This window comes from Hemicordylus capensis, chromosome 4 (assembly GCF_027244095.1).
Source record: "Hemicordylus capensis ecotype Gifberg chromosome 4, rHemCap1.1.pri, whole genome shotgun sequence".
NCBI classification, from domain to species: domain Eukaryota; kingdom Metazoa; phylum Chordata; class Lepidosauria; order Squamata; family Cordylidae; genus Hemicordylus; species Hemicordylus capensis.
Window position 1 is genome coordinate 317,005,351 of NC_069660.1, and position 21,963 is coordinate 317,027,313.

Genomic DNA, 21,963 nt, shown 5'->3' on the forward strand with positions numbered 1-21,963 from the left:
ATGAGGCACTGCAATAGGATACCCCCAGTCCTATCCAGTCAGCTGCCCCATGAGGATGGCTGCGTTCGCACGTAATGCAGAACCATGGGTCCACCGGACCCGGGGTACCACTCTCCCCACAGCCCTGCTCTCCTGTCTGTATTCAGGTGAAAGGGAGAGTGCTCTCTCTGCAGTCAGTAAGATGGTAGACTTGCTTGAAGGACAGCCCATACAGCCAATCACACATGAAAGAGGGCAGAGCTTCCCCCCTCAACTCCGGTTCGAGTGAAGCAGCCTCCAGTGCTGCATTTGCACATAACGCTTGAGCAGCGAAACTCACTACAAACCAAGGGTCCAAATTGGAGTCTGCTGAGTGGAACCTTGGATTGATGGAGGAGTGGGACCAGAATTGCACACATTGGGATGTGTTGGGGGTTTGTAATTTTCACCCCAATTAATTAGCAGAACACTAAAGAAGCTACCCACTCCAGTTACAGCGTTTAGTTGTTGCAGCTATTTAGAGAAGACACATGGAGACACTTGGAGATAAATACTAAGTATTTATTGGTGAAGTACACTTTGGGTAAGAAAGACCTAATCCTTAATCTAAAGAACTACATAATGAATAGGTAGGGGGAGAGAGAGAGAGAGATGTTTCCATCTGCCATCATCATCATCATCATCATCATCATCATCATCGATGTATTCGTATACTGATATGAGAAGTGATGGGATCCTTAGGACATGATGAATAAAAGGCAGAGTCACTTAACTGATGGTCATTATGGCTCCACCTTTATCATTAATAATTATGGATTGATTATTAGACAACGGTTCTAAAGCTGATTTTTCTTCCTGAGTAATATTGGACAATGGAAAGATAGGAACCTTTTCTAAATGTTCTTGTTCTTTCAGCACCATTTTTTTCATACATGTATACTGCTGGGCATATAACACTATCAGGATCAAATGTAGAAACAGATTTAGAGGGAGCATAAGAAGTGATATGATTTACAGTTTGATCCTTTAACAAAATCCCTGAGTCATAAAGCTCATACAAACCTTTGTAAATAAATCTGGTCATATCTAGGAGTGATTACAAAAGATAAACATTTTTCTACGACTATGTGAGGTCATTCACACAATCAAAAGCTGTGTTCTACGCAGGTTTGTGTGTGTTCTCCCAATTTCCAGTTGTGTGGAAGCAAGGTAAGAGGAAAACCTGGTTAGAAGGGATTGTGTGGAAGCTAGTTAGGAGGAAAGAGACTCAGGTTTTTACACACACACAAAAGGGAGTGCACACAACTCCCAAATCCAGGTAGAACACAGTTTTTGATCATGTGAATAATCTCTGTACATTGCACTTCATAAACAGTGATATTATTTCTTTATTTAATTTAATGTATTTATTTGAAATTAAACATTACTGTTTAATTTAAACATTACTGACATTACTGCTCAGGGTGGCTCATGACATTTATATAATAGTTACAATATAAAAGCAGACTAATACAATAAACCAATTTAAACAAGCTTAAAATCCAAGCTAAAACCACAATCTTTTAAAAATTTCATATTAAATTAAATAAAGTTTGCCAGTTACGGTGGCAAGGAGGCTGGTGTGAGGGAACCCCCGTGGACACCACCACCACCTAGAAGAAGTCTCCCGGAGGGGGTAAGTGATAAAACAGAAGAGAGAAAAAACCTGAGAAAGAGAAAATCGCGGACGTCCGCTGGAATTCGGTCTGAAGTCAGACCGAACAGGGGGTGGTTCGATTCAACCCTGAACAGTTGAATTGAACCGGTTCAACATCAAGCACGTTCAACGTTGAACCTGTTGGCACGCCACTAGTTCCTGGCAGCTCCGTTTGCACCTTTCTCTCTCATCCTTCCCCAGCATTAAAGAGAACCACATTGCCTGCAGGCAGCATGGCTTTCAATCATGCCAGGGCAGAGAGAGAGGGGGGGAAACAGAGCTACTCGGAAGCAGAGGCAGCTGCTCCTCGTTTGCCTCCTCTTCCCTCCTGGCTCGTTAGGATGAGCTGCTACTGGTGCAGCTTTTCAAAAGTAGTGGTCAGGGTGTTGGACTCGGACTGGGAAGACCTGAGTTCAAATCCCCATTCAGCCATGAAACTAGCTGGGTGACTCTGGGCCAGTCACTTCTCTCTCAGCCTAACCGACTTCACAGGGTTGTTGTGAGGAGAAACTTAATTATGTAGTACATCGCTCTGGGCTGCTTGGAGGAAGAGCGGGATCTAAAATGTAATTTTATTTTATTTTTAAAGGGAGCCACCTGTGGATTCAAGTAAAATGCCCAACAACTTTGTTTCCACATCCGCCTGGCGTTTTGGATGGATCCTCAATGGAACGGCAGGACTGGGCCGCCTCCAAGCATCACTGCTAATAAGCATCTTCTTTTGCTGTCAGCTTTATGGATCCACATTAAAATTGTTCTGCTGGCAGCATTTTTAAAGTTCATTAATTAGGATGGAGAATCTGCAGAGAATTCCTCCAGCAGCCTCCCAAAGAGCATTTTGTTCGGAATGTCTGAGCCGAAAAAGGATGGGCTTATTGGGACATTACACAAATAAGAGTTTTTCTTCATTTCCCCTCACTGTCACTGTTAATAGTCTTTCTTCAAGATTACAAATGGCCTTCATGTCACATTAAAAGAAATGATGAAACAGCAACATTATCCTAATAGGACAGCGCTAAAATGCATGTTGTAATGTCTGCTTCCTGTAAACACCACACATTTGTTGTAACTTGTACACGCGGAAGTGGAGATGTCAATTTTGGAGTGTTTGAAATGGCAGAGGATATTATACTTCCCTTTTGGTTGAAGGCAGATCTAACTTTTTTAATGGGGTAGGGAGAGGAGGGGGTCTGAAAGTGCCTTCATGGTTCTGATAACAACAATACTGTTTTAATGTCCTGGAATGAGTTTCTTTAAAAGAATCTGCATGTGTCCAGCATGCGATTAAGAAGCTAGCTGTGATTGGGGACCTATTGGCTAGTATTTGTACCATCACCAGTTAGGGATGTGTGGACCAGCTCGACCTTGAGCCGGTTCTATATCGAACCAGTCCGGCTTGAGGTCGAGCCTAACCCCCCAGACAAGCTTGAAGCTGGTTCGGAGGTTCTACAGTTTTGGGGGTGAAATTAAGTTACTTCCAGGTTCGGGAGGATCAGAGGCTGCTGCTGCAGCCATGGGGTGGGGGGATCTCCAACGGTCCCCTTCCACCTGCCAACCTCCTCCCTGTCTTCTAAAAGTTGTTTCAACCCATTCCGGGGCCATTTTGACCCTTTCTGAGGTGACGGTGGCCAATTTGGCCACTGCCATCTCAGAAAGAGCCCAAAGAGCCTGGAAATGGGCCATTTTGGCCACTGCCACCTCAGACATGGCACGGCCACAGCAGCACCCCCAAGACTGTCAAACCCAGCAGTACGTTTGAAAAAATTACACCCCTCCCTCTCGAGCAGGGCCCGAACTGGTTGGGCTAGCCATGCCCAAAACTGGACCAGACCCAGTTTGGATTCAGTCTAGTTTGATTTGAGCCAAACCGGGTTTTCCTGTTTTGTGCACATCCCTAACACCAACATACCTCCCCACACTCCTTACAGCATTTTTGTATCTCTTTTTCATATGTTATCTATTCCCACTCTTCCTGAAGACTGTGGGAGGCCACAAGTGAGGATAGGCCAGAAGCTCTGGACAAGAGTCCAAAGGACCAGAGTCCTATCCAACAGAGCCTGTGCAGCACTAGGCGAAACCCATGTTGGAGTTCCAGTGCATCACCTTTTGCACCAACTATCCTAATGACCACTAGTGGCATTGGGAGTAGAGATAGTGAGTAAGGGTCTCCCTAACCATTCTACCTGTCTCTACTCTATGACCCCTGATATGACTCTATAGGTATTTCCTGTGAGAGTCAGATTCCCTTCCTTTCCTCTTGGAGAGCAGATGGAAACATATCTCTCTCTCCCACCACCACCACTTATTCATTATGTAGTTCTATAGATTGTGGTTAGGTCTTTCCTATCCCAACTGTACTTCACCATCATCATCATCAGTTTTATTACGGCCATTGGCCAGCAAAAATTGTAGTAACAAATATACACAATACGTCAATAAAGCAATGCTAAAACACAATAAATACCTAGTATTTAGTTCTACAAGAATCTCCATGTGACTTCTCTAAATAGCTGCAACAATTAAACGATGCATTCTACTCTGTAACTGGAGTGGGTAGCTTCTTTAGTGCTCTGCTAATTAACTGGGGGATAAAAATTACAACCCCCAACTACTCAGTCAAGAATCCTGGACCAGCAGGGGACTGTGCAGCAGAAGCTCATTTTGCACAGCATGGCGAGGCGAGGCTATTATTATTATTACATTTATATCCTGCTCTTCCTCCAAGGAGCCCAGAGCGGTGTACTACATACTTGAGTTTCTCTTTCACAACAACCCTGTGAAGTAGGTTAGGCTGAGAGAGAAGTGACTGGCCCAGAGTCACCCAGCTAGTTTCATGGCTGAATGGGGATTTGAACTCAGGTCTCCCTGATCCTAGTCCAGCACTCTAACCACTACACCACGCTGGCTAGACAAGGGAGCTTTCTCAAAGAGCTGTTGCCCCAACTGCTAGCAAGCAGAGATAGGAGGGTTGTATAATGAAGCTGTCTGCTCTGTCTGTTCCTGAATCTCAGCCAGTCATTGATGCAGAAATAGGCGGGTATGCTTATCTCCTCCACCTGACTGATGGAAGGGAGGTCTTGGACAGCTAAAAGATTGCTGCATTAGCAATTCTGGGCTTTTGCATGGGGGTGTTGCTGCCCCTGCTCCTAGCACCTTTGAGAAGATGAGGAAAGGTCTTGCGCTGGGGTGGGTCTTGAGAGGGGCAGTTGGGTCTCTTGATATTGCGGCCTCTGTGAGTGGGAGGCATCTAAGTGGGTAGCCTCTGGCCGCCTTCCTGGCTTTTGTCTCTCTGGGTTCCAGCTTATACTGGGGCCAGAGTAGAGTCCTGGTCTTCTGCTTTGGAATTAGGCTTTTGGGAGACTCCCCTCTCCTTGTGAGTCTTAGAGAGAAAAGGGGGAAAGGACGTTTGTCAACATCACTAGTACCCACTGCAGGGTGAACTGCATCTCATGTCAAGTGGGTCATGTTAAATATAGCAGGTGCAGGGGACCCTGGAGAAGGTGGCCTTGCAGCGAGATTCTGAACACTACCTCTAGACATATTCTTGGCTCTAGAGAAAGGGCAACTGTCATTCCAGAAACCTCCTCCCTCCATAGCTTACATAGGAAACTGCCTTATCCTGAGTACAAAGGGATATACTTATACCTTTAGTCCTTTTAGCTCAGTATTGTCTACAGTCCAGGGATTCTCAACATTGGGCCCCCAGATATTATTGGACTTCAACTCCCATAATCCCCAGCCACAGTGACCTTTGGGGATTATGGGAGTTGAAGTGCAATAACATCTGGGGACCCAAAATTGAGAATCCCTCATCTACACCATGAGTTCTCAAACTTGGGTCCCCAGACATTGTTGGACATCAACTCCCATAATCCCCAACCAAAGACTATTGGGTCTGGGGATTATGGGAGCTGAAGTCCAGTAACCTCTGGGGACCCAAGGTTGAGATCCCCTGGTCTATACTGGCTGGCAGTGTCTTCTTCAAGGTTTCAGGCAAGGGTCTTCCCCAGCCCTGCCTGAAGATACTGCCAAGGATTGAACTGGGGACTGTTTGCATGCCAAGCGGATGCTCCACCACTGAGCTATGGCCTCCTCATTCTTGACATGAGAAAAGATAGGGAGCCCTTTTATATAGGTACACAGGAAGCTGCCATATACTGAGTCAGACCCTTGGTCCATCTAGCTCAGTATTGTCTACACAGACTGGCAGCAGCTTCTCCAAGGTTGCAAGCTGGAATCTCTCTCAGCCCTATCTTGGAGATGCTGCCAGGGAGGTAGCTTGAAACCTTAGATACTCTTCCCAGAGCGGCCACATCCCCTAAGGGGAATCTCTTACAGTGCTGCTTACACATCTAGTCTCCCATTCATATGCAACCAGGGTGGACCCTGCTTAGCTAAGGGGACAAGTCATTCTTGCTACCACAAGACCAGCTCTCCTCTCCTAACAGATTTTGTTCTTACAAAATCTTCTGCTTCTAACTCATGCTTGCTGATGAGGCAAGAGTCCACAGCTAATCGTCGGGATGTCCTCCAAGCATCCCGGGTTGCTGAGCTAAAAGCAGATCGGATAATCCCTTTTGATTCTTCTCTGAGGAACTGGAGATCCGCTTGACAACAAACTGAGGCCTGGCGGGAAGAACAGACTTCATGGCTCATAAGAGACATTTAAAGCATTGAGGTTTTTTGCTGGGGTTTCAGTGTATCCTGGGATACGGTTCTGATTATGGCAAACTGTATTTTCAGTACCTTTGCTTTTAAAAAAAACCTGTTATCTGAGAAGTAAGTGGCCAGATCTAACCACAAAAGCAAAGGTGAAGACCACATCCAGAAACAAGTCAAAGGCAATAATAAAGGTAGCCAGGTTAGCAGAGGCTTTTGGGGCTGACTTATGCTAAAACTAATGTTGTCCAATCCCCATATTATTCTATGGGGGGTGGGTATTCCCCCTGACTTATTTTCTGATTGCAAACCTTTCAGCTCAGTTTGGTTTGGGGGAAGAGGAGGTCATGGGGGCAACGGGGGTCACCAGCTTTTTGGTGCCCATAGCAGCAATCTTCCCAGCAGCTGTTATCTGGAGGCCACCACTTTTCTCCCAGAATGCCCCAGAGAAAGCTCTGACATCTTCATGTAGCAGTGCTCCCAGCGGCATTGTGGGAAAGAAAATGGCACTATCAAGTGGTGACCACCGGATGGACTGCTGTTGATGTCGTGGGGACATAGGAAGCTGCCTTCTAGCAAGTCAGACCACTGGTCCATCTAGCTCAGTATTGTCTACACAGACTGGCAGCGTCTTCTCCCAGGTTGCAGGCAGGAATCTCTCTCAGCCCTGTCTTGGAGATGCCAGAGAGAGAACTAGGAACCTTTTGTATATAAGCATGCAGGTGCTTTTCCCAGAGTGACCCCATTCCATAGCGGGACTACCTGACAGTGCTCACACATGTAGTCTCCCATTCAAATGCAAACCAGGGCTGACCCTGCTTAGCAAAGTGGACAAGTCATGCTTACCACCACAAGACCAGCTCTCCTCCCTTAGACCAGCTCTCCTTCCACTGCTATCACCAGAAAGCCTCCCAACTCCCAAATCCCACTGTGCACTGCCACCTCTCCATCAACTGAGATGGCCCTCTTATGTTGCATGTTTACAGGGCAGCAAAAATGAAGGGTGCTGTTACTCAAGCCAATCTTGGTAGAACCATAGAAAATCCATAGAAAATCAACACTTCAACATTATTGCACCGATGCTCATGAGAGGAGAGCTGGCCTTGTGTTAGCAAGCATGACTTGTCCCCTTAGCTAAGCAGAGTCTGCCCTGGTTGCATATGAAAGGGAGACTAGAAGTGTGAGCACTGCAACATATTCCCCTCAGGGGATGAGCCCGCTCCAGGGAGAGCAGAAGGTCCCAGGTCCCCTCCCTGGCAGCATCTCCAAGATAGGGCTGAGAGAGAATCCTGCCTGTAACCTTGGAGAAGCCGCTGCCAGTCTGTGTAGACAATACTGAGCTACATGGACCTATGGTCTGACTCAGTATATGGCAGCTTCCTATGTTCCTATGTTCCTATGCTATGCACAGGAACTCTCTCAACCTTGGGTCCACAACCTTGGGTCCCCTGACATTGTCGGGTGACAATTCCCATCATTGCCTTCAGCCATTGTGGCTAGGGATGATGGGAATTGTAGTCCAACACCATCTGGGGGATCCCTGGGCTAGCCTTTAGACACCAGGCGCCCTGGTTCTCGAGCTCTGCTCTAGCTACAAAGTCAAGGAAGGAAGTCACCATAGGGGTTGCCATTTGAACCCCAGGCCAAATCTCTACCAGATAACAGTGACTGGATAACCATCTGTTAGCAATTGCTTAGATTAGCATTGTTAATGTTAGCAGAAATCCACAGCGGCAGGATTTGCCTCAGCGACAGTTGGGCGAATTTCATTGTCATTTTCAAGTCCATGGCAGAAAGCCAATCTTCCATATGCTGGGAGTTGAGATCGGCATGCTCAGAGCCAGCGTGGTGCAGTGGATGGTGTCTGATCTGGAGAGGATTGCCAGCTTTTGCATTCAACAGCTGTAGCTGCGCCCTATAAGGCTGGCTTGATGTGCAGACATTCGCAAGTGATAACATTTTGTCTCAGGGCCTTGAAAAGTTTAGTTGGCTGCTTTCTTCAGATTAAGCTGTTTAAATAAGCAACAAAGACAGAACAGGCCATTTTGGGTGGTCATTTGGCAATCCCGGACATGGACTTGGAAACTGGCTGCACAATTCCATTTAGTGATGGAGCTCAAAGGTGAGCTTGGGCCTGACTTTCTCTCTCAGCTTAATCTATCTCACAGAGTTATTCTGAGAAGCGGGTAGGGAGAACAATGCGTGTTCATGAACATGTGAAATGGCCTTGCAGGGTCAAGCCATTCGCCCATCTAGATTGTTGTTGTCTAGGGATGTGCGAACCGGTTCGGATCCGAACCGGTTCGGGTCCGAACCGGTTCCGGTTCGGAGGTTCGGATCGAACCGAACCACCCCTGGTTCGGTTCGAATCCGAACCGAACTGGGGGTGGTTCGTTTCGAACCGGTTCGGACCGGTTCGGATCGGTTCGGAAAGCTGAAAATTGGTCAGATGGTAGCTGGCACCCAGGGGTACCTGTCACCCAAACCCCAAAGCAATCGGACACTTGTACGATTTTTTATGAATTTTTGAAAAATATTTTTATTTTTCTCTTATAGGATATAATGGGACCCGAACCAGGCCATTATTTCTTATTGTGGAGCACTCATGGGTGCCAACAACCATGCAAACCCTGAAGCAATCAGACACCCCTATGATTTTTTATGAATATTTGAAATATTTTTAATTATTTTTCTCATTGAGTATAATGGGACCCGAACCAGTCCATATCCCCTGTTGTGGAGGACCTAGGAGCACAAAAGCAGGGTGAGTGGTAGACAGGCATGGGTGCCTACCACCCAAAAAATCTCAAGGCAATTGGACACTCCTCTGATTATTGGTGAATTGTTAAGTGTTTTTGAATTCCTCATAGAGAATAATTAGGATTGCAGCAAATGTATAGCTTCACGTCGGGGGGAAAGGGGTGTCGTAGAGTGCAGTGTGGTGGGTGGTAGTTCCTAGGGTGGGCAAGGAAGCTATCAGAATTATTTGAAAGGAATTGGGCAAAGAGGTGATTTTTAAGTGATTTTTGAAGTTTACGCGTCTTTAAGGTTTTTCCTCATAATAAGTTATAATGGAGCTTTCAGCAGCCCTATAAGTGCACATGGGGGTGCTGGGGTGGCCCAGAGCAAGTGGTGGTGTAGTGCACATAGGGTGCCAACCACCCCCATGGGTTTCTAACCCATGGGGTACAGGGATCTCTGGTAGGGGCACCCCCATGGGTACAAGGTTCTCTTGTTTCTGAGGTATTGAGTGTGGATTCTATGATAGCAAATGAGATTTTCAATGAGACACCATCAATCCACTCTAATATGCTATCATAGAATCCACACTCCGCCTCCTGCTTCTTCTCTGTGTGTGTGCTTAGTAGGGGTGTGCAATTTGGGATTTCGGGTGATTTGGCTCGGACCCGAACCGAATCACCCCTGTTCTGTTTTGTGCCCGAATCTGGGTCACCCGAATCACCCTTGATTTGGTTCGGATTCGGATTTAATCCGAATCCGAATCTGAATCGATTCGGGGGGGAAAGGGGCCCAGGGGCAAAATTTTGGGGTGGGGTGGTAGTGCCTAATGGGTGGAGGCTACCACCCCAATTTCAGGGGGTTTGGACAAAGGGCTGATTTTTTGAGAATTTTTGAAGTTTTAGTGACTTTGGGGCAGTTTGGGGGCAGAAAGTAGATCTGCCCAAAAATAGTGGCGTGGGGTGGTAGTGCCTAATGGGTGGAGGCTACCACCCCAATTTCAGGGGGATTGGGCAGAGGGCTGATTTTTTGAGAATTTTTGAAGTTTGGGTGTCTTTGGGGCAGATTGGGGGCAGAAAGTGGATCTGCCCCAAATGAGTGGGGTGGGCTGGTAGATAGTGCCTAATGGCTGGAGGCTACCACCCATCCCCAATTTAAGAGTGATTGGGCAGAGGGGTGAATTATGGTGAATTTATTTGTATGAGGTTTGTCTTCATAAGGTGAAGTGTGCTAAATTGATTACTTCCTCATATTATTCATAGTAAAGGAAAGTGTGAAAAAGTGAAAGTGGGGTCATGAGAGTTGTTTAATTGAAAAATATCTCATTTGCTATGATAGAATGAGAATTCACACCTTTTCTATTCACCATAATTCACCCCTCTGCCCAATCACTCTTAAATTGGGGATGGGTGGTAGCCTCCACCCATTAGGCACTATCTACCAGCCCACCCCACTCCTTTGGGGCAGATCCACTTTCTGCCCCCAATCTGCCCCAAAGACACCCAAACTTCAAAAATTCTCAAAAAATCAGCCCTCTGCCCAATCCCCCTGAAATTGGGGTGGTAGCCTCCACCCATTAGGCACTACCACCCCACCCCACTCTTTTGGGGCAGATCCACTTTCTGCCCCCAAACTGCCCCAAAGTCACCAAAACTTCAAAAATTCTCAAAAAATCACCCCTTTGTCCAAACCCCCTGAAATTGGGGTGGTAGCCTCCACCCATTAGGCACTACCACCACACCCCACTATTCTGCCCCAGCCCCTGCTTTCTGCCCCAATATGCCCCAATCTGCCCCAAAGACATGAAATTTTCAGAAATTTACCAAAAATCAGCCCTTTGCCCAATCCTCCTGAAATTGGGGTGGTAGCCTGCACCCATTAGGCACTACCACCCCACCCCACTCCTTTTGCCCAGATCCCATGCTATGCCCCCGAACTGCCCCAAAGTCACTAAAACTTTAAAAAATCGCCAAAAATCAGAGGAAGGTCCAATCGACTTGAAATTTGGGTTGCAGGTAGAACACAAGGTCCCCTTTCAAACCAGCTATTTTTTGAGATCCGAACCAGTTCGGTTCGGATCCGAACCGGTTCGGATCCGAACCGAACCGGGGGGGTGGTTCGGCAAAACCAAAACCGAACCACCCTGGTCCGGTTCGGACCCGGTTCGGATCCGAACCGAACCGGGAGAACCGGTTTTATGCACATCCCTATTGTTGTCTACACTGATAGCAAATGAGAGTGGATTCATGGTGTCTCGTTGAAAATCTCATTTGCTATCATAGAATCCACACTCAGAATACCTCAGAAACAACAGAACCAAGTACGCCATGGGTTAGCAACCCATGGGGGTGGTTGGCACCCTATGTGCACTACACCACCACTCGCTCTGGGCCACCCCAGCACCCCCCAAGTGCACTTATGGGGCTGCTGAAAGCTCCATAATACCTTATGAGGAAAAACCTTAAAGACGTGTAAACTTCAACAATTCACCAAAAATCAGCCCTCTGCCCAAATCCTTTGAAAAAATTCAGGTAGCTTCCTTGCCCCTACCCGGCACTGCCACCAACCCCACACTGCTCTAGGCCAGCCCTTTCCCCCTGACGTGAAGCGATACACCCTCCATTATATCTAATGGGGGAAAACCTTAAAAACGCGTAAACTTCAGAAATTCACCAAAAGTCAGCCCTCTGCCCAATCACTCTGCAATTGGGGTGGTAGCCTCCACCCATAAGGCACTACCACCCCACCCCACTCTTTTGGCCTAGATCCCACTTTCTGCCCCTGATCTGCCCCAAAGACACTAAAACTTCAAAAATTCACCCAAAATCAGCCCTTTGCCCAATCCCCCTGAAATTTGGGTGGTAGCCTCCACCCATTGGGCACTACCACCCCACCCCACTATTTTGCCCCTGGGACCCATTTTTTAATCCAAATTGATTCAGATTCAGATTAATTCAGATCCGAATCGAATCAGGGTGATTCGGATGGCCCATATTTGGATACAAAACAGAACAGGGGTGTTTCAGTTCGGATCCGAATCAAAACACCGAAAATCCAAATTGCACACCCCTGGTGTGAATTGCCTCAAAGCTTGAAATGCAGGAATTATCAAGGGTGGAAGATATAGGAAACACGACAAAGAATTTTTTTTTATTTGCACCGATAGGTTGGAGACTGATATTTCCTGGTGTGATTTTAAGAACTTCCTTTTGTTGGAGAGATAAGTCTGAAATATGATCAGTTCTGAGATTACAGTATTCTGACATGTTATTTGAAGTTGGTTCTGAAGATAGACTAGCATGCTCTCTCTGGTTGGTGACATCTTCTGAGAAAGAATCTAGATTTGAAAGAGGAATGCAAGCTGAGCCCCCTACACTCCTCAACCAGGGCTGCGCAACTTTAGCCCACCCCCACTCGCTATAACTGGACCACAACTCCCATCATCCTCAACTCTGGACCACTGTGGGTGGGGATGGCAGGACTTGTAGTCCAACAGCAGCAGCAAGGCAGGATCAGAGTTGTGAAGCCATGTTCTAAACCCAAATGGGATGCAACAATCCCTTTTTTCCCCTTTCAGGAGATTTTTAATTTGTTGAAGATTCTCCCACAACTCCATTTCAGGATCCACCACTTTATTGTAATTCATTTGAATTCTGAAGTTGTATGCAGAGTTCAATACACAAACCAGAACACAACAGATTAGCTTTCCAGGGCCTGGATATGTCAAATGTAAATATTGAGGATTTTTTTAAAAATTCAAAAAATCAAAAAATCTCCCCTCTGGTCTCATCCTAAAGAAAAAAGAGGGGATTTTACAAATCCAGAATATGATTATTCATGTTTATTTTTTATCATTTTCCCAATTTGGGAAGAAAATACAACTGAGCCAGTATGTGCCCCCCCCATCTGTCCCCTGATTCACACACTGTGACATCAAAAGGGATTTTCATCAAAGAAGGGGTGAACTCCCAATGGTTCACTCCACTTATTGGCAGCAACATTCACATTACCTACTGCTGCTAACTTCTCTTTCTAGACAAAATTCTGCCCTACACAGAAGACACAGGAGTAAGGGCAGGAAGCCACAAGTCATTAGCTTAAAGCCAAATCCGAGTGAGGGCAGGCACAAGAAGCCATGACACCCTTACTCAGGTGTCTTCTGAGTGAGGGAGCTTTGAAGAAATACCATGCCTAGCAGCAGTGAACCCAAAACAGTGGAGAGAAAAATGACTGCAGGGTAATGTAGTCAGATGGAGTGGGGCTATCGCTCATTCGTAGAGCATCTGCTTTGCATGCAGAAGGTCCCCAGTTCAATCCCTGGCAGCATCTCCAGGAAGGGCTTCAGATCGGACATTCCTGCCTGAAATCCTGGAGAGCCAATGCCAGTTAGTGCAGTTAGTAGGTTAGATGGACTAGACAGTAGAGACTTGATATAAGGTAGCTTCCTATGTTCCTATATTCCTGTTTTGAGAAACCTTTCACACTTACCCTCAGAGATGGAAATGTTATTTTAAGAATTTTCTTCTGAGCTGTGAACAAACCTTTCTCTTTAACAGAGAAGAGCTCCTTCCAGAGAATGTGCATTCGGTGAGGAATATCACAAAACAAAACCTATCCTCAAAGGAGGCTTGCCACCTTCCCCGGCATGGAGGACCTTTCATCACTGTGCAACACTGCCATCTAGTGGGGTCCCTGAACAGGACAGAGGGTGAGCAAGGACTGTCCCCATGAATTTGGGTTTGTATTTCGGGTCACATTCGGACAGAATTTGTTTTGTTCCCAGATTGAATGTGTGTAGGCTTTTGTCTGATCCAGGCTTTTGTCTGATCCAGAATCTTCTGATCCAGAAGGCTTTTGTCTGATCCAGAATCTCAACAGAACCTTTAATTCTTTTTATTTTATTTTTGTATTGTAATTTGGATTATGTACACCACCTAGAGAGAGAAAGAGAGATATCAGACAGCATATAAATATGATAAACAAACAACAACAAAACAGCCACAGCTTGATGTAAAATCTAATTAGATTGACAGTTTTAAATAGTTTTTAACAGTTTTAACATTGCATTAAATTGTAAATTGTTTTAATGTTTTAATTCTGATTTAATTTGTACTGTTTTTATTGTAGGACATAAATTTGGGGCGGTATATAACATTTTAAAATAAGTAAATAAATTGCACCACAGCCCTTGGATATGGATAAGGTTGGAGATGACAGATTGCTGTATAAATGTTGTGTCTTAGCACAGAAACATTGAACAAAAATCTTCTCACATTACTAATAATAATAATAATAATTTGATTTCTATACTGCCCTTCCAAAAATGGCTCAGGGCAGTTTACACAGAGAAATGATATATAAATAAGATGGAACCCTGTCCCCGAAGGGCTCACAATCTAAAAAGAAACACAAGATAGACACCAGAAACAGTCACTGGAGGTCCTGTGCTGGGGGTGGACAGGGCCAGTTACTCTCCCCCTGCTAAATAAAGAGAATCACCACTTTTAAAAGGTGCCTCTTTGCCAAGTTAGCAGGGGTGTGCCCTGCTAACATGCAGGTCAGTGGGTTACCCGGACCATGAAGTGTCCTAGGCTTTGTGGTGTCTTTGTCAGGGATGAGCCTCGGGTGGTTGCAAGGCTTGAAACCAGGACCAGAAGAGGCAGGCAGTTCGTCCAGGCTCGGGGATCAAAAATGACAACTTAAGCTCAGGAACGTGCCAGAAGTGAAGCTGAACAAGGAATCAGAGACAAACTAGGAGCCAAAGGTCAGAAGCACACAAGGAAAGGAAAGGCTATGCCATCAGGTTGGTGGCGACTCCTGGTGACCACAGAGCCATTGGTAGAATACAGGAGGGGTTGACCATTGCCTCCTCCTGCACATTATGAGATGATGCCTTTCAGCATCTTCCTATTTTGCTGCTGCCTGATATAGGTGTTTTCCCATAGTCTGGGAAACATACCAGTGGGGATTCGAACCAACAGCCTCCTGCTCACACCAGAGGCCAAGCTAAATAGGCATGTCAAGGAAGGAAATGAGAATACATGCATCAGCAGCAAGATCTGAGGCCAGTACTGAGGATACTTTCAATGTGTGATCAGATTCCTCTACAAATGATCATCAGAACTGAAAAACATACAATCTCTACTCATGATTTAAACACTAGATATAAAGAAGGAATCAAAAGCTGAGGTAGTCACCTTCATGTGATTAGATGATTGTCCTTCGTGCTAAGCGGTGTTACCCTGAGCTTGTAATTATAAGCTAACTCTGACTGAAGTCATTAATATTACAGATGCCCTCTACCCACATTGGTCGGTTCATCTGCATTTGTTTTCCATGTGGTCATAAGCAAACCACAGATATAACAAAAGCTGGATCAGGCCCAAGGTCCAGTATCCTGTTTCACACAGAGGCCCACCAGATGCCACTGGAAGCCTACAGGCAGGAGTTGAGGGCAGGCCCTCTCTCCTGCTGTGACTCCTCTGTAACTGGTACTCAGAGGCATCCTGCCTTGGAGGCTGGAGGTGGCCTATAGCCCAACTAGTTGCCAATGATAGACCTCTCCTCCATGAAGTTATCCAAACCCCTCTTAAAGACTTCCAGGTTGTTGGCTGTCACCAAATCTTGTGGCAGAGAAAGTTGATTATGTATTGTACGGAAATGTACTTCTGGTTTTTTGCCCTAAATTACCTGGCAATCAATTTCATTGGATGACCCCTGGTTCTAGTTTTGTGTGTGAGAGAGAAGAATTTCTCTCTATCCAATTTCTCCACACCATGTATGATTTTATAGACCTCTACCATGTCTCCCTGCAGTCGTCTTTTTTCTAAACTAAAAAGCCCGAGGTGTTTTATTTATTTATTTATTTATTTTTATTTTTACATTTATATCCTGCTCTTCCTCCAAGGAGCCCAGAGCGGTGTACTACATACTTGAGTTTCTTTTTCACAACAACCCTGTGAAGTAGGTTAGGCTGAGAGAGAAGTGACTGGCCCAGAGTCACCCAGCTAGTTTCATGGCTGAATGGGGATTTGAACTCAGGTTTCCCTGGTCCTAGTCCAGCACTCTAACCAATACACCACGGCTGTTGTAGCCTTGCCTCATAAGGAAGGTGCTTCAGGCGCCTGATCATCTTGCTTGCCCTCTTCTGCACCTTTTCCAGTTCTACAATGTCCTTTTTTTTAGATGTGGTGACCAGAATTGTATGCCGTACTCCAGGTGTGGCTGCACCATAGTTTTGTATAAGGACATTATGATAGTAGCAGTTTTATTTTCAATCCCCTTCGTAATGATCCAAAGCATGGAATTGGCCTTTTTCACAGCTGCTGCACATTGAGTCAACACTTTCAATGAGCTGTCCACCATGACCCCAAGAGCCCTCTCCTGGTCAGTCACCGACCACTCAGATCCCATCAATGGATACTTGAAGATGGGATTTTTCATCCCAATATGCATCACTTTACACTCGCCAACAATGAACCACATTTACCACTTTATCACCCACTCACCCAGTTTGGAGAGATCTTTTTGGAGCTCCTCACAATCCGTTTTGGATTTCACTACCTAGAAGAGTTTGGTATCATCTGCAAATCTGGTCATATCACTGCTTCTAGATCATTTGTGAATACATTAAAAAGCACCGGTCCCAGTACAGATCCCTGGGGGACCCCACTTCTTACTTCCCTCCATTGTGAAAACTCTCCATTTATACCTACCCTCTGTTTCCTGTCTTTCAACCAGTTAGCAATCCACACAGGTACTTGTCCCCTTATCCCATGAATGCTAAGTTTCCTCAGGAGTCTTTGATGAGGAACTTTGTCAAAAGCTTTTTGGAAGTCCAGGTAGACTATGTCAACTGGATCACCTTGATCCGCACACTTGTTGACACTCTCAAAGAACTCCATAAGGTTCATGAGGCAAGATTTACATTTGCGGAAGCCATGCTGGCTCTTTCCCAGCAGGGCCTCTTCTTCTATGTGCTTTACAATTTTATCCTTGAGGATGCTTTCCATCAATTTGTCTGGAACAGACGTAAAGCTAACTGACCTGTAATTTCCCTGATCGGCCCTGGAACCCTTTTTGAAAATCAGTGTTACATTTGCTACTCTCCAGTCCTCTGGTACAGAGCCTGATTTCAGGGATAAATTATATATTTTTGCAAAGAGGTTGACAATTTCACATTTGAGTTCTTTAAGGACTCTTTGATGGCTGTCGTCTGGTCCTGGCAGTTTGCTAGAAGAGTGAGCCAGAAATTATCCCGCAAATCGATCATGGATCCTAACCAGAACATAAAGTGCAAAACGGTGGTTGTTGGTTAGATATAAGAATCATTCTTGTAAATGTATCTTCTGAACTGACCCCTTGACCTTGTAGCAAGGTCTGCTTTGGGCAAGAAACATCTTATACTCTTCCTGTCCGCAAGGAAGCCAATAAGAGTTTAGCCAGCATGGAACCTGGAGACTTGAAAGTTGTGATGGTGCAGCAAGTCACCACAAGGGGCAGTGGCCAGCCTCCGAGAGAACTCTGCCAGGGTTTGATGACCCAGGTGGCCTGTTGACTGCTGCCCCTGTACAGATTCCCAGGGCAGGGTGGGGATTTTGCATGGGCAACCCTGGTCCCGCTGAGCCCAACTCCTAGCCTAGCCTGTCACCTGTCATCTGCCTAAAACCTAGTTTTGACACTCAGAGTGAGGAATATCAATCATAGGCTCTTGAGGTTATATAGGAAGGGGTGACATGTATTTGGTACCAAAGAATAGCTCTTCTGTTTCTGGATTGGTTCCCCATGGTCACCTGAGTCCCCAGCTCAGCAAAGGTCTGCCCAGAAGTGTATCTGAGATACACCTCAAGGACCTGCCATTCCCATCGTAGACCAGGTGACACAAAGTGAGACCAAGTAGCAGTGTTTGCAGGGCTCCTGCCTCAAGCCATGTGGCATGTAAGGTGTTTCAGGGTGTGCCGTTTGAGCAGAGAAGTGCACTGGTCATTCAGTTATTGGTAGGAACAAAAGTTTCTTTGTTTAGTAATTCTGCTTGTGAATCTGAAATGCTGTTTTTGACCCTGCTGAGCTTGATCCAGTCCCCCATTGTCTAAAACCCTGGGGATTGCTTTGTTCTGAAAGGACCTTAATCAAAAGAGAATCTGTGTTCTGGGGCTGGAAACTTAAAGAGCTGCTGTCTCATAGGAACACAGGCAGCTGCCTTCTACTGAGTCAGACCACTGGGACATCTAGCTTAGTATTGTCTACACTAGGGATTCTCAATGTCGGGTCCCCAGATGTTACTGGACTTCAACTCCCATAATCCCCAGCTCTAGTGGCCTTTTGTTGGGGATTATGGGAGTTGAAGTCCAATAACATCTGGGGACCCAACGTTGAGAATCCCAGGTCTACAATAACTGGCAGCGGCTCTCCAAGGTTTTAGGACATGAGCCTATCTCAGCCCTACTTGAGGATGCTATCCGGGATTGAACCTGGGACCTTGTGCATGCAAAGCAGATGCTCTACCACTGAGCTACAGATCCCAAAGGTGGAAGACATGGGTCTCTCATTCAGGCACTGACCATACCAAGTTCTGCTTAGCTTCAGCAAGGTGGCTGTATTGTGTGCCCTTCAGCCATGCCCTGGGACCCTACTAGTTCTCCAGTCCAGTTCTCAAGGGCTTCTTGTCATCAGAACAAGAACTAAAGGAAGTAGCAATGCTCCAAGGTACAGGTCTCACTTTATCCTGCCATGAAGTCAAAAGAGTGGACAAGGCTGACAAAGACTGAGCTGGGAAGATGAAAGGGGCAGATATGCTGCAGGAATCTCCTGTAAAGGCTTTCATCCCACACTGGGCAGCATGGGAACCATGTTGAAGTATACATCACATTGTCCATGTCACATGCATCAAAGATATGCTAGAGATGATTAGGAAAAGGACTGAAAATAAAATGGTCAGGCTTGCGATGCCTGTATACACTTTGTATACACCTGGAGCAGTAGGGGTTCTCAACCATGGGTCTCCAGATGATATTGGACTACAATCCCCATCATATGGCCAAAAGCAGCTAGAAAAACATGCAGAAAAATTGCAACAAAATGGCCAGGAGATTGGAGCATTTCTTTTCTATGCAGAAAAGCTAAAGGATTGGGGGCTTTTGCATTTCAAGGGAGGGGACCCTCAAAGGGGAGACATCATAGAAACGTATAAACTGATGAATGGTATGGAGGGGAAAATTTCTCCCTCTCTCATCTTGTTTGAATCTGGGGTCTCTCAATGAAATTGATGGGCCAACCAAAGAAAACAGGCCTCACTTTATAAAATGCATCAATGACTTATAAAATGCACTACATGGTGTAGGTTACTAATTTAGAGGAAGCCATTTCAACAGTTGACACTATATTCCTGCTGATCGGGAAGAGAGACACCTTCACCCTGTGAATGGTGGCTCTCCTGTGTTTAGCAAAGGGAGAGCCATTGTCCTTATTCAGCCCAGGACAGTGTCCCTCCCAGTGTCTGTTGCTGGGGTCTCTCTCTTTTGTCTTTTTGACGTGTAGATTGTGAGGCTCTTCAACCAGAGGAACATGAGTTCGTTTTCATTCCTTCTGCAGTATGAACTGCTTGGGGAACTATTTTGTTGAAGCGTGGTACATAAATGTAAATAATGGAAACAGTATTAGCAAAAATTCTGCTACTGCTACTAATGATGATTGACATGATGATGAAAATTACTCAAAGAAGTCCCATTAAAATTAAAGGTAAATTTCAGAGTGACTGCCTTGAATAATTTGCCTCATCATGTCAGATGATGATGATGATGATGACGACAACCACCCAAATGAACGGTGATAGATAAGTCTGTGAATAGTCATTTGCCACAATCGCTGTATAAAAACCAACTTTTGTGTAAGGTAGTTGCTGATGGGAGGGAGGGTGCGTAAATCTGGGTCTGTACAATGTAGAAAATGATGAACCAGAAGTTCTCGGAACTTGACAATGCTTACAGATGTTGGTTTCAGAAATGCAAGTAGGGCAGAATATATTTACATTAGCAGGTTTGGACGACACACTCATTGAGGCTCTACACACGATCCATGTATAGTGCCTGGGAGGGTTCTGCGGGGAGAGGGGGCTCAGCCCGCTCTCTCTGCAGATGAGCCGACACTCATTGCTAGGTGGCCGGATTGGCCACCCACACGACTACCGGCTCCGTCACAGAGCCGGTAGGGGCTGCAGGTATCAGGGGCCACCTGGCCTCCGGAAGTCCCAGGACGCCCCGCGCGAGTGCATGGGGCATCCTGGGGAAACCCCTGACACTGGGAGACTTGTTTTAGCCTCCCAGCGGGGGTCTCCTCGTGAGTCACTGCGGCATGGAGCTGCTCCGTGGTGACTCACAATTGGGACAACACTCGCGCTGCTAACCCCATTTAAGGGGAGGGCCTCTTTGGTCGGCTAGCCTCCAGATGGGTTCGCCTGTGAGCCTGGTGGTTCTCACAATGGGATAAAACTAGGCTGGGCTTCCCGTTTTTTTCCCATCGTGAGAATAGCCTCATTGTCAGCATAGCTGTCCCAGCTCAAGAAGTCGGGCCCTTGGGCACCCTTTGGAAACCAGTGGGTCACTGCTTTCCATGTCATGTGAACCTGGCCTAAGAAAAGGGCCATGTGTCTGAATGCCCATTTCAGTGCACATCCCACTGAAAGCAATGGCAGCATCTGCACTTGATGTCAATTCTGATGCATATCCCGTTTACATCAGCAGTTCTTGAATGCAAGGAGAACAGAGACATTCTGGGGAATTTCCATGTCATCTAAGTCTATGGGGCAGAAAAAATGGACAGCACAATGAAAATAAAGGGACTACTGGCACATTCTTAGTCCTTTCCATCCAGTAACAAAGGAAAAGAGGCCCAACTCATAATATTCACCCTCACACACACATCGTCCTTCAATAATAATTGGATTCTCTGGTGCAAGACTCACTGTAAACAGCTGCCTGCAAATACAACTGAATACATGTAGACCTTTTCCATCTTCCCCAGATTGCAACTCCAGTGACTGCTGAATTGTGCAAGCAACAGCGCAAGAGGAAAATAAATTGTAGCTCCCTTTCCTACCCAATGCAAAAAAAATCAAATCTGTAATATAGCCAGTGATGATAACTGAAATTCGTTTATGAGCTAGAACACTAAAACAGGCTTGTTGAGGCATCTTTGGGTATAACTCACATCCCAGCGTAATTATAGAGGCAGGCTTGTATTTGGCACTGTAACAGCTGCTAACAAGTATTGTAGTCTTGTTTTATTGTTTATGAGCATTCAATGTGGTTATGCATATTCATCAGAGATCTTTCTTCTGGAGATACTTGCGGGGCGGTGGGGCGGGGGGGGGAGAATCCTTACAAGGAAAAGCTTCAGCACCATCCAAAGATACAGCAACCAATTATTAAACTAACTGGCCTGTTTTGGTTCCTAGTTCAGCTCAGAGCTGTAGGAACTCATCAGCCAAGCATGAGTAAGATTGCATAGTAACAAGAGATTCTGCTGAACAGTTTTGACAAAGGGTGGAATGCACCGATTCTTTTCCACCCAAACTCTGGAGGGGAGTATGGATGCAGAATGGATTCCGCATTTCACTCCCAATAAACGCAGTGAGGCACAACTGTCCTTTTTGGTACTTGTCTCCTTTGGGGCACATGAAGTGGGGCTGCTCTAGGTCATCTTGCATGCCTCCAGCTGCAAGGTGTGATCTGAGAATGCAAGGCAACTTCTTAAGGAATCCTGGGACACCAGCCTGCAGACTCTGATTGTGTCTGGTGTGGTGATAAGAGCACCAACTACTGGTTGCACCAGGTATTTATTTTGGAGCATTTCTGAAAAGGGTGAGAAACTGCCCCTTTAAGGAAAGGTAGATC